The 13,934-nt window shown below is 31.3% G+C and overlaps 1 pseudogene; it reads left to right on the top strand.

Annotated features, from left to right (window-relative positions):
* Positions 1-12,613: 12,613 nt before the first annotated feature.
* Positions 12,614-13,743, top strand: LOC136068121 (cytochrome b561 and DOMON domain-containing protein At5g47530-like; annotated as a pseudogene).
* Positions 13,744-13,934: the final 191 nt, after the last annotated feature.

Consider the following 13,934-nt stretch of genomic DNA (forward strand, 5'->3'; position numbering starts at 1 on the left):
CCAATATAAACTATAAGAAATCATTTTCTTTGTTTTTTAAAAAATAAAATAAAATATTTTTGGAAATAAAGAATTGGCAAAATTGATAGGAAAGATTTTTGTTTCTAAAGCAATATTGGAAGAAGAAGTCATAGGCTTTTGTTTGCTTCCTACATTTCTAACTTTTGAAAAGTACACATTGGTTTGGTCTTACAGTCCAACCACTCTCCTTGTTCACACCTGCATTTGTACACGTATAGGTGTACGAGAAATTAGTTTGTATTCTTAGAATATGGAATAGTCACCAAGAAAGTAAATATATTTATAAATAAAATAAAATAAAATAAATATGAGCGGCCCCACATGTTGAATCAGCAATGAGCAAATAAAAGTCTGCATCATTATTATTTTGTAATTAGTCATGGCTGAAGTTCAACGTAGCACCTACCACCGAAGAGAAATTTTCTCCGACGCTTAAGATCAAACAAGTATGATTAGGTGATTATGGACCACGGCAATTCACATATTGATTACTTGATTGCAATTGGAAAATCAGTATTCTTTCGTGAAATTAAGAAGACTCAGCAATTTTTTTCAAAACTGATGATGACATATGACATAATTAAGAGACTAAATCTGGTTATTAATTATGTCTTGAAAAATAAACTTTAAATTAATTCTCAAATTGACGGACAGAAATTTCTCCAAAAAAAAAAAAAATTGACGTACAGAACGTGGTCATGGTAGTACCATCAAAAATTGAGTGAACATTTTCTTTTCTTTTTCTTGTATTATGCGTTCGTTTGGCAAAAATTAATTTTGTCAGTTTATTTTATTATTCAGTTTATTTTTTCTATTATTTATAGGTCTCACTGTATTTTTAGTATTATTCATGAGTCACATTGTACTATTTCATCTAACTTTTATCTTTATTTGCAGTACTTTCAATAAAAAAAATTTCAATTTCACCAAAATAAACGGATCCTAAAAGAAACCTATATAAGGGAAAAAAAAGAAGAAGAAAAAAGTTCTATTTTAAACTTAGAAATATCTTCTTTTAACATACTAAGTGGTAATGACTATCGTAACTTTTACTTTTATCTACAGTATTTTCAATAAAAAAATTTTAGTTTCAACAAAATAAACAGATCCTAAACGAAGCTTATATAAGGGAAAAATAGAAGAAGAAAAAAGTTTTGTTTTAAACCTTAGAAATATCTTCTTTTAACATTCAAAGCGGTAATGACTATCGTATATAATTTTAGTCACATAATAAAGTAATTTTACATTCACAATAATTTTTATAACAAAACTTATGAAGCAAATTGTTATTAATTCTAATTTAGTCTCATTACTAACATTATTTTTTCATATATTACTAATAATTTCTTATAAAAATTTATTATAAAATTGTTGTAAAAATATTATAAATATCCAACACAACGCAGTATTACTACTCTTAATTAGATGTATAACTTGTTTACATAATATAAATAAATAACCTTATAAAGCACCGTGAAATAGTCAGAAAAAATAACTCTAAACTGATTTGAGCCGAACTTTGTAAAAAAAACAAACGTAAAAACAAAAGGAAAAAAAAAAACGCGTTGACTCGAGTCCTTCCTTCGCCTCGTTCACATGAAAGTTCACACACTTCACACCCAAAAGTTCCAGTCTATTCCATTGACCAAACTTAAAAGCGACGTTAATTGGGCTCTACATGCCGTGTCGGCTCATCAACACCACGTGTCATGATTTCGAGGCGTTAATCAACGTCAGCTCTACGTCAACACGTTCTATGAATGCATCTTTCCATTTTCGGCGTTGTGAATCTTGTGATGGGGTTGGAAATTTGTAATTCAAACTGGCCGGTTATTTTTTTATTATTATTATTTTTTAATTTTATGGGGTGTTTGGTAAACTACAATATTTGGGGTTTGCCTTGACTCCAAATCAATATATATATATATATATCAATTCAATTTTGAATTAATTTAAACTTTGATGCAATTACGTTTGGCGTACATGAAAAGCTGTTCTGGGTGTTTTGATAAAGCAAATATCTAATTCAAGCCTGTTTTGGTGTGAAAAACATTTAATTTTATTTTTCATAATTTGATGGTTATAATTGGAGCGGGGATTTGAATCTTAAATATTTTTTATGGATACATTATGAGATACTAGTTGAGTTACAAAACTCTTAATATGAAAAATATTATTTTTAAATTTTTTTTTTTTTGACCTTTTTCAATTTTTCCTATTTGGTAAGAAGTAGACGTATACATTTAACCCACCAATAGTACAAAATCAATCCAACTCAATCCAACCCAACTAGACACATCTGATTGGTAGGTTGGGTTGAATTGAAATTTTATTCAGAGTCTTGATGATGTCGCAAAAGCCTAAATAAACCACACACGTTACTAAACTGTTAGTTTTTGGTAATAAACCTCAAATTTATGAGAGTTCTTTGAATTCATAATGTGATAAGTCTGGAATCTACTAGAGAAAACAATAGACAAAAGTCTTAATTTTTATTTATAATCTCTGAAAAAACGTTTATAGGCTTAGGGGCATATTTAAAGGTTTCATAAAACTTGACAGACAAGAAAATAAGTCTTAATTAATACCTAACCATAACAAGAACCGAATTTAACATAAAAAGTATTAAAAACACCTAAAAGCAATGAAATAAATGTCTTAAACCTAAAATAACGAAAATTACATAAAAATGCCGAAATTAATAAATTACAATAATTAAACAGTAAATTATGTCCATCATCACTCAGGTTGCACTAGGTTCGAGTTGATAGTTTTTTAACCCATTTGACCTATCTTGACCCACAATATATATAAATTTATTTTATTACCCTTATTTTAATATTTTTAGTTTGATTTTTTTTTTTTTGGGCATTTTTAAGAAACTTCTAATGAATTTGGAAAATCAATGGTAGGAAAAGGTTAAAAAGAGTACATTTTGGTAGGATCTACTATTCTCAAACCTTTTTTAGAATAAAATTATAATTTATCCCTATAGTTTGACCATATCACAATTTAGTCCATAAACTTTTATTTGCTACATTTATACTTCTAAATTTTGGAGTTAAAAAAAAAAAAAACCATTAGCATTCCATCCAAATCAATAAATTTTATATGATGTGGATTCCACAATGTCTAACCCATAAAAACACAACATTACACAAATTTTAAAGTAAACTTATAAAAAAAAAAAATGCAAATTGAAGTCCCAAAATTCAATTCCCACAAATTACGATTTCTTCATTAACCAATACAATAAAAAATAAACTAGAAATTAATAGATTCCAATTCATTTATATTGTTATTAAATTAAAAGTTCTTGAATTGTTGATATCAGTAAGTGGCAGAATAGGGAGCTTGTGTGTGTGTGTGTGTGTGTGTGTGTTCATGGACTTAAAATGAACGATTGGTTCTTCATTGGTGGTCATCATCAGAGGACTTCAAAACCAAATCCCTTCACAACCACAAAAAGAGGGGGGAAAAAACATTTAAGGAACTCCCAAAACCTAAACCACATCCACTTGTTGCCATAAGCGACGGCTCATTCCCTCCAAAAGATCTAATGACATAGCCCAATCAAAGATTGAGTCCATCTCCAATCCCACACCAACCAAATTCAAGTTGAGTATTCCCAAAGGTGGAGCCATAATCAATGAACGAAAAACTATTAGAGAGAAAGTGTTAGAGGGACATACTAAGAGAGAGAGAGAGAGAGAGAGAGAGAGAGAGAGAGAGAGAGAGGGCTAACTAGGACAAAGATTAGCTCCAAACCAGCTTGGAGAAATCTCCATTGACCCACTTCGTGATGATTTATAGGACTATCTATACGTATTATTTAAACAAATCACATGACTCATTCAAAAATCATGCAACTAAAATTATATGTGGATGATCTCTTCAATAGTCACATAATGGATTGGAGGGTGATAGCTCCAAACTTGTTTGCATTTAAACTTTTTCCTGCTAAAAAATAGTAGAAATGATAGTTTTAGGAAAAAGTTTAGCTATAAAATTGATTGTAGCCTAAGACTATAACTTCCTTAAAAAAATTAATATTATTACATATTTTGAAAATTTAACAATTGAATTGCATGTTCTTTACGCTCTTAATACACATATAAAATTTTGTGCTTATCGAATATTATTTACTATATAATCTATTAGCTTATTTTTTATGTATAATTTTAAACTACAAAAATTTGCAATTTAAATAATTTATTGATGACACAATTATTGATATTTAATTTTCTAAAATTTTTGCAAACATGGAAGATATAAGAAGAAGATAATCCAATGATAGATTTGTCAAAATTCACCTTCAATAAAAAGATATTGAGTAAGGTTGTAACGTTAAACTATAACTAATTTTGTAACTAAACTTTGTTCATAGTTTTAAGGGTATTTTTTCAAGTCACCATTAAAAATTCCACCCACACATTTCATGTATATGACTAATGCTTATTTATAACCGGATTCATATTACTTCAAACTTGAGGGGGATAAATGTAACCAATGAAATTTTGTGAACAAAATTGTGACATGACTAACCATGGGAGGTAAATGGTGATTTAACCCTTTTTTTTTTTTAATATTGTTATACTCATCGTATATAGGGTTTTTTAAGCTTTGTATAACATTCTTGCATTTTTTTTTTTTTTTTTTAAGTTTTAGAGTTGCAATCATCTTAAAATGATTCCCATTGCTTATAGATCTGCTTGAGATCGTTTATTCTGTTGAAATTGAAATTTTTTTATTGAAAGTACTATAAATAAAGGTAAAAGTTAGCTGAAATAGTATAGTGTAGCCCATAAATAATACCAAAAGTGCAGTAGGAACCATAAATAATAGCAAAAATAAGCTGAATAGTAAAATAAGTTGGCAAAATTAATTATACCAAATGGACAGTATATCGAACGAATCAACCTTTTTAAATGGTCACTTTCAGAATGTGAATAAAGTTATGTGAGTCCTAATTGTAAACTTAAAAATGATCGAACCTTAAGATCATGTCCAAACAGAGGGCTTGAAATAGTATGGGAAAATATCGACAACACCCATAGTATCAATTTTTTTATACATTTGATCATGTGAAAGGTTATAGGCCTTAAGTTAAATTAAGAAGCAAAGAGGAAACAGTCAGAAATGCAATATCTTACGTATAGATGAAAGTGAGGTGAAAAACTTGAGTTTTTATTTATTTTTTTGAGAAGGTGAACTTGAGATATTTAAGAAGGAATAAGTGAGAAGAAAAAAAAAAATACATAATTAAGCTGCAAATGTGGACCTAAATGGCGTGCTCTAATGTGAATGATATTTTAATTTGTTGTATAATACTTACAGGCTGTATCTGTGTGTAACTCAGATGGTCACGTGTAGAAATGGAAAAGTTGCTTCGCCGACCATTGTGTGATAATAAAACATTAAAATGTTTTCCTAGTATATAATCATATATGATATCACATCTCTTTCTCTCTCTCTCTCTTTTTCTTTTTCTTTTTCTTTTTTTCCTTTTTTTTTTTTTTTTTTGGTTGAAGAATAATAATAAATCACATCTCTCTTAATTTTGTTTTTCCCCTACTGAAAGGACATCCTCACCGTCCTTTTTATAATCTTATGTTGTATTTGTATCTCATTTGCAAAATTATGAGTGCAAGTGGAAATTAGTTAAGTATAACAAATTGTTAATATATGTTCTAGCCAAATGACATTCATACCAAAAACAAATTCTAAAAACCATTAATTTGTAGATTCTAATTAGTTCAACTAATAAAATCTCTAATGATTAAATAAGAGATTTAGGGTTCAATCTCCATTTACACTAAAAATCGATTGGTGTTTTGTTTTGATGATAAAGAGCTATCATTAAGAATGAACGTCATAAATTAAAATTCTCTTTTAAAAATAAGAACATTAATTTTGTTGATCGAATTCCAACAGTTTAATTTTATATATTTTATAGTTACTAATTCCTTTTTTTTTTTTCTGATTTAGAATCACCAACCCAACTACCCAAGCTAAAAAGAGAAATAGAATCCCACACACAAGAGTCGAGAGCTTCTTTTAGGACATAAATGCACATGTTGGCGCACTAATCCACCATCCACCATCATATAATAAGTGTAATCATTAATCAATCCAGAATATTCTCAGCCTAGGGTATGATATAATGCAACCTTGTTCATGTGATCATGTCAACAACAACATCCCTTCCCTTCGATCAGACTTTACATATATGGATTTGAGGCACTTTTATCAACTTTTAAATTTTGTAATTCCAGGCTTTAGTTCTAGCACAAGAATGTTTTTGATTGTGATTTGCGATATTGTTAGCAATGAGCAACCTTTATAGAGTGAGCAATTTGAGGGACAAATTTCCAGATATTAGGCAGGTGTAAGTATATATGTTGGTGAATCCCATAAAAAATAAGAAAGTATGTTGGTGAAACTAGCATAGTGTATTTGATTTTGATACTGTTAGCAATTATGAGCAACCCTCAGCAATTTCAGGGACAAATTTCCAGAAATTAGGCAGGAGCCAATGGCTCATATGTAATACTGTTAATGCACTCCTTCATATAAAATAAACTACTCCCAACTGCCCCCTCTATTGACTATTATGTTTTGTTTTTTTGGATGAATGCCTCTATTTTATGTTTCTATACGTTCGCCAGCTTGTATTTATAAAATGCATGACAGCTTTAGCTAATATAAGTTCCACCTATATAGTTTTCTATTTCATTTTTAGGCCAGTTGTAATCAAGAAATGAAATTATATGAATCTTCAAAAACATATCTCTTAAACGCTTTCTGTTAATCTGTCTTTATCTTAAATATATAACTCACCTTTGTCCCAATGAATCACCAATGATTAACTTAAACCATCTATGCCAAAATCTCACTTCAAATTTAACTCACTATTCCCCAAATATAAAGTTCCTTCAAGAATAAACAATAAGACCCCCTAAAAATTCTTATATAAATAAATAGCCAAAAGCTATCAGTGCAAACACACCAAACATACACAACCTAATTAAGAAATTGCCAAGAAACACTTAAGGGATTCTAAATGATGATGATTTCGTATAAGCCAAAACAGTTAATCTAGAGAATCTATAACGATTTCTTGGAGAAAAAAAAAATTTGCTCACTCAAAAAAGGTGTTTGACTTAAGTCGGAAGTGAGTTGCTACTTGCTAGGTTACCTGATTTTTTACTAACCCACTTCTTAACATATGCTAATCCATTCCAGAACACTCAACCAAATCCTTTTCTAACAGCCACTACGAGATCAGTGAAACTCTACCAAACTTCAGTGTACTGGCAGTCTAGCAGCATGGTAAAGTTAGCAAATCCTTCTCTGTCCCATGTGGCTGAGCGGCACAAAGGCATTGAGAAAAGAGATGCCGATGGTTGCTGTCTAATGATAGAAGGGGACTGAGAGGGTATCTTATGAGACTATTCTACTATATAATTTTTCCAATGTTACACCATGGATTAGGGGTGGCAATTTATTAAAAATCATGTCATGACTCTTCAACCTTAACATGACCTGTTTATGAAGAGAGTTGACACAATACGACTCAATTGACACGCTTAACATATAGGATGGGTTGGGTTGACACAAATATAACATGACCCATTTTAACCCACTTGATATTAAACAAGTTGTATTGGTTGACACAAATACAACTTCTTTAACCCGCTTCAAACACAATTCATTTCAACTTGTTTGACCTTATTAATAATGTTTTAAATTTAATAAACAACAAATTTTATACAAAGTCATAACTCATAACATCAAAATACCTATAACAAATAACATCTAAAATAAAATTAATATTTAATTGTTATATTGGTTAAATAGGTTTGAAATTTGGTCATTTCATGTTGACACAAATATATAACAGTGTTTGATGTGGGTTAAGCAGGCCAACCCACAGTTGACAAGTTTCTTATTATGTCGATTATGGGTTGTCCCGATTATAACCCGAACTTGTTAGGACTAAACCCTAACTCTCAAATACCTATACTGTGTTCATGTAGTTTGCGAGTTGTGTCAAACATTGCCACTCCTATTGTACATTACACAAACCAATGCAAGCAAACACGCTAACTTGGTTACATCACATGGAAAAACCGTGAGGTACAAGAGACAAGTGTTGGTGAGGGAAGCTAGGCCCCTAGCTCGTGCCAATAGCTTGATCACCATTGGGGGAAGCAATATGCACAGTATGGCATGGATACCAAGCACTACCATGAAAGGGAATTTGGTCTTTATTGGTCAAAGGCTGTAGAACACCCCTTATTGGATAGTACTAAGCTGGACCATTGCCAAAGACACGTGCAATGCCCTTAGCTTCCATGCAATCCTTTTCATTGTCGATACTTGTTCCTCACGATGTAGTAGAGTTGCCTTTCATCTCACTACCTTGACAGCAGCGGTTCTTTTTCTCTCCTCCAGCTATAGTACAACAATTGTATTAGGGTTTGTGGAGAGGAATGAGAGTGAGACACCTGTTATTGTACATCCAACAACATTCCTCGTTCTATAAAAGGAGAATGTTGCTGAGCAAATAGGGTAGAGAGGTAGGAAATCTGAGTAGTAAAGAAAGGCAAAAATGATGGGTATTTGGGAAGAACAACAACTTATGTAGCCTTAAACTTTTCATATATTATACAACTTTTAAGAGTGGAGGATATTTTGTCCTTCACTTGCTATTGTTTTTCATCCCTTACACAGAGTTTCCACATACATTCTCTTTGTTCTTTACTTTCTTTATTCTGCCATTGTTTTCCTTTTCATGTTTTTAGTGTTAAAGTTTACATTTTTATTGCACACAAAGCTTTGACACCCAAATGTGCTTTTAGGCTTTTAGGTCACCTACACTGAACACCTAAACATCTAACTTACACGTATGCCTATCTACCATTTACATCGTAAAATCAATATAACCATCCTAGCCATTTAAGTCATAGTAATATATATATATATATATATAGAGAGAGAGAGAGAGAGAGAGAGAGAGAGAGAGAGAGAGAGAGACAGATTACATCTTTTGTCCCTCAAATTCCTAGCCATTTAAGTCATAGTAATATATATATATATATATATAGAGAGAGAGAGAGAGAGAGAGAGAGAGAGAGAGAGAGAGAGCATATTACATCTTTTGTCCCTCAAATTTGGGACATGAGCAATTCCTCAATTTTCAAATATTTAATTATAATTCTTCAAATTTCAATTGTGTAACAATTTAGTATTTTAGTCAACTCTCCATCCAATTATGCTAATATGGCTAATAGATAGTCAAAATGTACGGGATTTAAAAAAACCTCTCCCCCAACTTCTAAAATGCAAGTATCTTAATAATAAATAAATAAAAAGTCCTAAATATTAAGGTCACAATAAACGTTCACAACCATTTTACTACGCTCATAATTTTGTCAAACACTTCATAAATTGGCCATTGAAAGAAAAATTAAATTGCAAACTGTGGTAAGTCTAGGTGTGAGTTGATAGACAAATTTAAGAGGGGTGTGAAATTTTGTTGCTTCCTTAACTTTATTGTAATAAAATATGTAAAAATAATAGCAAAAATAGTTGAGTTAGTAATATCCCTCATTATTAATAAATAAATAAATAAATACTGATAAGGTCAAGCCGAATTTTTCTTATCTAAATTCAAAACGCCTAGTCGAAACTCCAAATTGTCTCAACTCTAACCTTCTAGAACTCCAACTTGACAAGGATCCAAAGCCCAATACGATGCAAATATTCTCACCTAACTTCTCCATGTCCTTTCTCAGGAAAAAAAAAAAAAAAACTTCTCCATGTCTATGTCGCATTGCATTATCAACTTTTTGACAGTCCTAACCTCCTTTGACTTTTTATGTAGGTGGTTCGTCCTCTTCTTCCATCCTTTCAACTCCACGAATCCCTAAACTTGACAATTGACATGAGGAAACCAAGCGTACGATTGGAGCAAAACAATTTATTTGAGAAAATTGAGACGATAAGAAATCGAGCAAATTTCTCATCTGTCCAGATAATTCAAAGAAGGATTTCTAGTTTAGGTAATCAACCGAAAAAAAGGGTCATATTTACATCATTCTGTAAAGTTTTATATAGATAAATTTTCTAATTTTTTTCTTTAGAAAAAATAAATAATCATAGGTAGATAATACTAACATTGATAACTTTAGCTAAATAAATTTTCTAATTTTTTTTCTTAAAAAAAATAATCATAGATAAATGGTGTAACGTTGCTAAGAGTCTTGTAACTTAACTAATATCTTTATATATTTACCAAATCAAACCACATGTTTAACTAAAATTTATTTAAAAATTAACAATATTTTACCCAACAAAAAAATCTATAAAAAAGGGTTAAAATTTGATAGACCAATTTTAAAACATATTTTATAATAATAATTGTGGGGCCTGTTAGTTAAAAAGGTATAGTAATCCTCAGAAATGGGCTCGAGGCCCAAAGGCCCAATCCGAGAACACGTAGTAATCCGAGGACAGCCTAAAAAGTTTTATTCTTATCAAATGGGTGGTATGAAAGAAACGAGTAGATAGTATATACAGCGGCATAACACACGTCCGAGGACACCAAAGTCCGAGGTCAAGGTAATCTTCATGTTAGCGGAAAGACCCCACCAAGTTGTATCTGAACTGGAAGTTGGATATAGCTTAAGAGGCGTCGGGGAAGGTAGCAAATATCTTTTGAGGCCATCACCTCCACATTAAATGCTTTCCAGCTAACAGTCTGGCCGCATTAATGTGGAGGTGATACCTGAACAGTAACTAAGCAGTTTTATGACCACTAAGCTGAAGGTTCCGGTAGGTACTGGATGGGACAGAAAGAAGCTCCCAGGATAAGAACTACACGTGTACGATGGAAACAGGGGGAGAACGGAGTATATAACATAGGAATGAAGAAAACAGGGGGGGAGGGACAAAAAAAGAAAAAAGAAAAGGAGGAAAAGAAAAAGAAAGAGAGAGACCAATTGAAAGAGAGCCGAGGATAATTTTCCTCAGAGAGCGAACCGAAAGTATCCCTTATTGATTGATGAGTAGAACCCTTCCTGAAAAACAGTACTAGTTCTTGGACCATACTCTAAAAATGTATTGTTTGGGCTTATTGGGCTGAAAACCCATCACTCAGGGTCAATCCAAACTGGGTCCCTACAATAAAAATAATAATATTTAAGCATATAGTAGCATGCTTTACGCAATAATAATCACTAAAAACTCTTTGTCTATTTTTATCCAATTTTTTGGGTTTCATTTTATACTCTACCAATTATGTCAACTTAAAGAGTTAACTTTTAAAAAAAAAAAATTTAATGATCTAATTAATTTTTTTTTTTTAAACACACACACAAAGGAGAACGAATGAGGTTCTAACATAAAAACATACTACAAACTCTATTAAAAAAATCATGGTAATATATAGAGAGTCAATATTTAAACATTTACCTAAATCATAAGTCATGAAAGAATATTATGTTCAATTAAAAAAAAAAAAAATCCTTATTAAGGAATATCATAAAAAGATACAATTTTTTACCAATCAAAACATATAAAAATTAAAAATAAAAATAAATAAATACATGTCTTAAGAAGTTCAACACAGATAAAAGTATAAATAACTAAATTAAAGTAAAATTTTGAAAAAAAAATTGAATGAAAATAATTTAAACCATTTTGAAAATTATAATTTTCTTCATAATAACTTTATATAAATTAAGAAATGTAATTGTGGAAATAATTGTAAATAAATAATGGAAGATGTTCTTTTCGTAATATAACATTTTTCTTTTAAAAGACCAAAATGTCAAACTATTTGTAATAAAAATTAAAAAAAAAAAAAAAAAAGTAGATTAGTGATTTAGAGTACATGATCAGTTTTAAAGAACCTGCTCGGGTTGAACAAGTTAGAAAAGAACTCATTCGCGTTGAACGAGTTAAAAAAACACAGCCACCAGGTGCGTGTGCTCATAGGCTTAAACAGCCGATATAGGATTTGAATCATCAAAATTTACTGGTCCAACTAGTCAAATTGATCCCTCGAATTTAATAACTATGGATGATGGAGTTGGAGCACAGTGCAATTAATAAGTTTAGTTACCTGCACATTTGATTTCAGTCTATTACTATAAAAGTTACCTCCCCCACTCTACTCCACAAGATTTTTTTTTTTTTTTTTCTATTTTTTTTTTATTAATAGGTTGTCTCACTGGCTTTCTATTACTTATTACGTTCTGTATTCTTATCTTATCTTTTTGTTTTGGCTTCATAGACACGCACCTGGCACATGTTGTTCATGTGAAGAACAAAGTTTAAAGATTAATATATAAATAAATGCTACTTCGACGTTTCAAAAAGACTGTCTAAAGCTAAAAACTTGTATTTCATTTCACCTATAAGTTGCCATTAATCCCTTGTCGGTTTATCAAACAATTATGCCCACTTTTTAGGACTACGCTTTGTTGTTGAATTGGTGTTGGGTTGGAAAAAAGCAGTTACATCATAGGAGAAATGTCAATGAAGAATTCGTGATGCTATAATGAAGACAACTCTCATGACTATTCTACTTCAATTCATTAAGTTCACACTGGGATTGCAAAAAACACAAAAGTTCACACTTCAACCATATTTTACACTTCACTAAACACTTCTATTAAAAAGGAGAAAAACCCTTTTACGCTTCTATCAAAACAGCCGCTAGCTTTTACAAAATCAAGGATCGAATGCTTGTCTAAATTTGAGTTTTTAAGGCTGGAAATTCAAATAATTTCATCGTTGATAAAAATTTCTTGTTTCCATTCAAGCTCTTTGGAAAATATTTCAGCATTAAAGCTTATTTGACCCAACAGTTTAACTCCAAATCCTCTAACCCTCTTCCCCAGCAGAAAATCATTGTAATCCTAAGCTCCTAGAAATTCATCAGTATCCCATGGCATTGACCTCAACACCCATCCTGATAGTTTGCATTGTCATCTCTCTAGTCTACATTTCCTCTGCTCAAACCTGCTCAAACTACACCTTTTCAACTAACCAAGTATTCAATTCCTGCATTGACCTTCAGTATTACAGAGCCATCTGCACTGGAACTACATTCCATCCACCAGAAGCATTCAGATTGCTTACAGAGCAACTCAAACTTCTACAGGATGGATTGCATGGGCAATCAATCCAACTGGAACAAGCATGATTGGATCGCAGGCTATTGTTGCTTTTCTCAATGCTAATGGGACTATGAGAGCTTATACAACACCAATAACCAGTTACAACCCTTCAATGAAACAAGCAGCTCTTAGCTTTCGGGTTTCAAACATCTCAGCAACATATGCCAAAAATGAAATGACTATTTTTGGTGTTGTGGGCCCGCTAAAGAATGGAACAACTGTTAATCACGTCTGGCAAGCTGGAAGTTCAGTTGTAAACAATATCCCTCAGATGCATCCAACATCAGGCCCCAACATTCAATCGGTAGGTATTCTAGATTTTCTTTCAAGGTAGAAACAAAAATTAGACTCTAGAATGGCTGTCCTCAAGTTTGCCTCCTTCAATACTTTAATTTTGCTATGAATATGTTTACCAAAATTACATATTTTCACATGATTAATGTAGACTCTGCAGATATAAGAATATTCAGTGACGTCTACTTTAATGTAACTGGCTCCATTCTACTAAATCTCACCATCAACTACTTGCAAATATTCTTATCCATGGATGCTCCACATTTTGCAAAGATTTTTACAAGCTCAGTTTATCCAATAAACTTACTTGGTCTATACAAAAAAGAATGAAAGGGCCAAAAGATCAGGAATTACAAATCTAGCAAAAATAATCTATCAAAATATCTTTCTTTTAGTTCATAACCCCTACATTCAAGTGAACTGCCATCT

The sequence above is a fragment of the Quercus suber genome, unplaced genomic scaffold, assembly GCF_002906115.3.
Source record: "Quercus suber isolate HL8 unplaced genomic scaffold, Cork oak 2.0 scaffold_99, whole genome shotgun sequence".
Classification (NCBI taxonomy): domain Eukaryota; kingdom Viridiplantae; phylum Streptophyta; class Magnoliopsida; order Fagales; family Fagaceae; genus Quercus; species Quercus suber.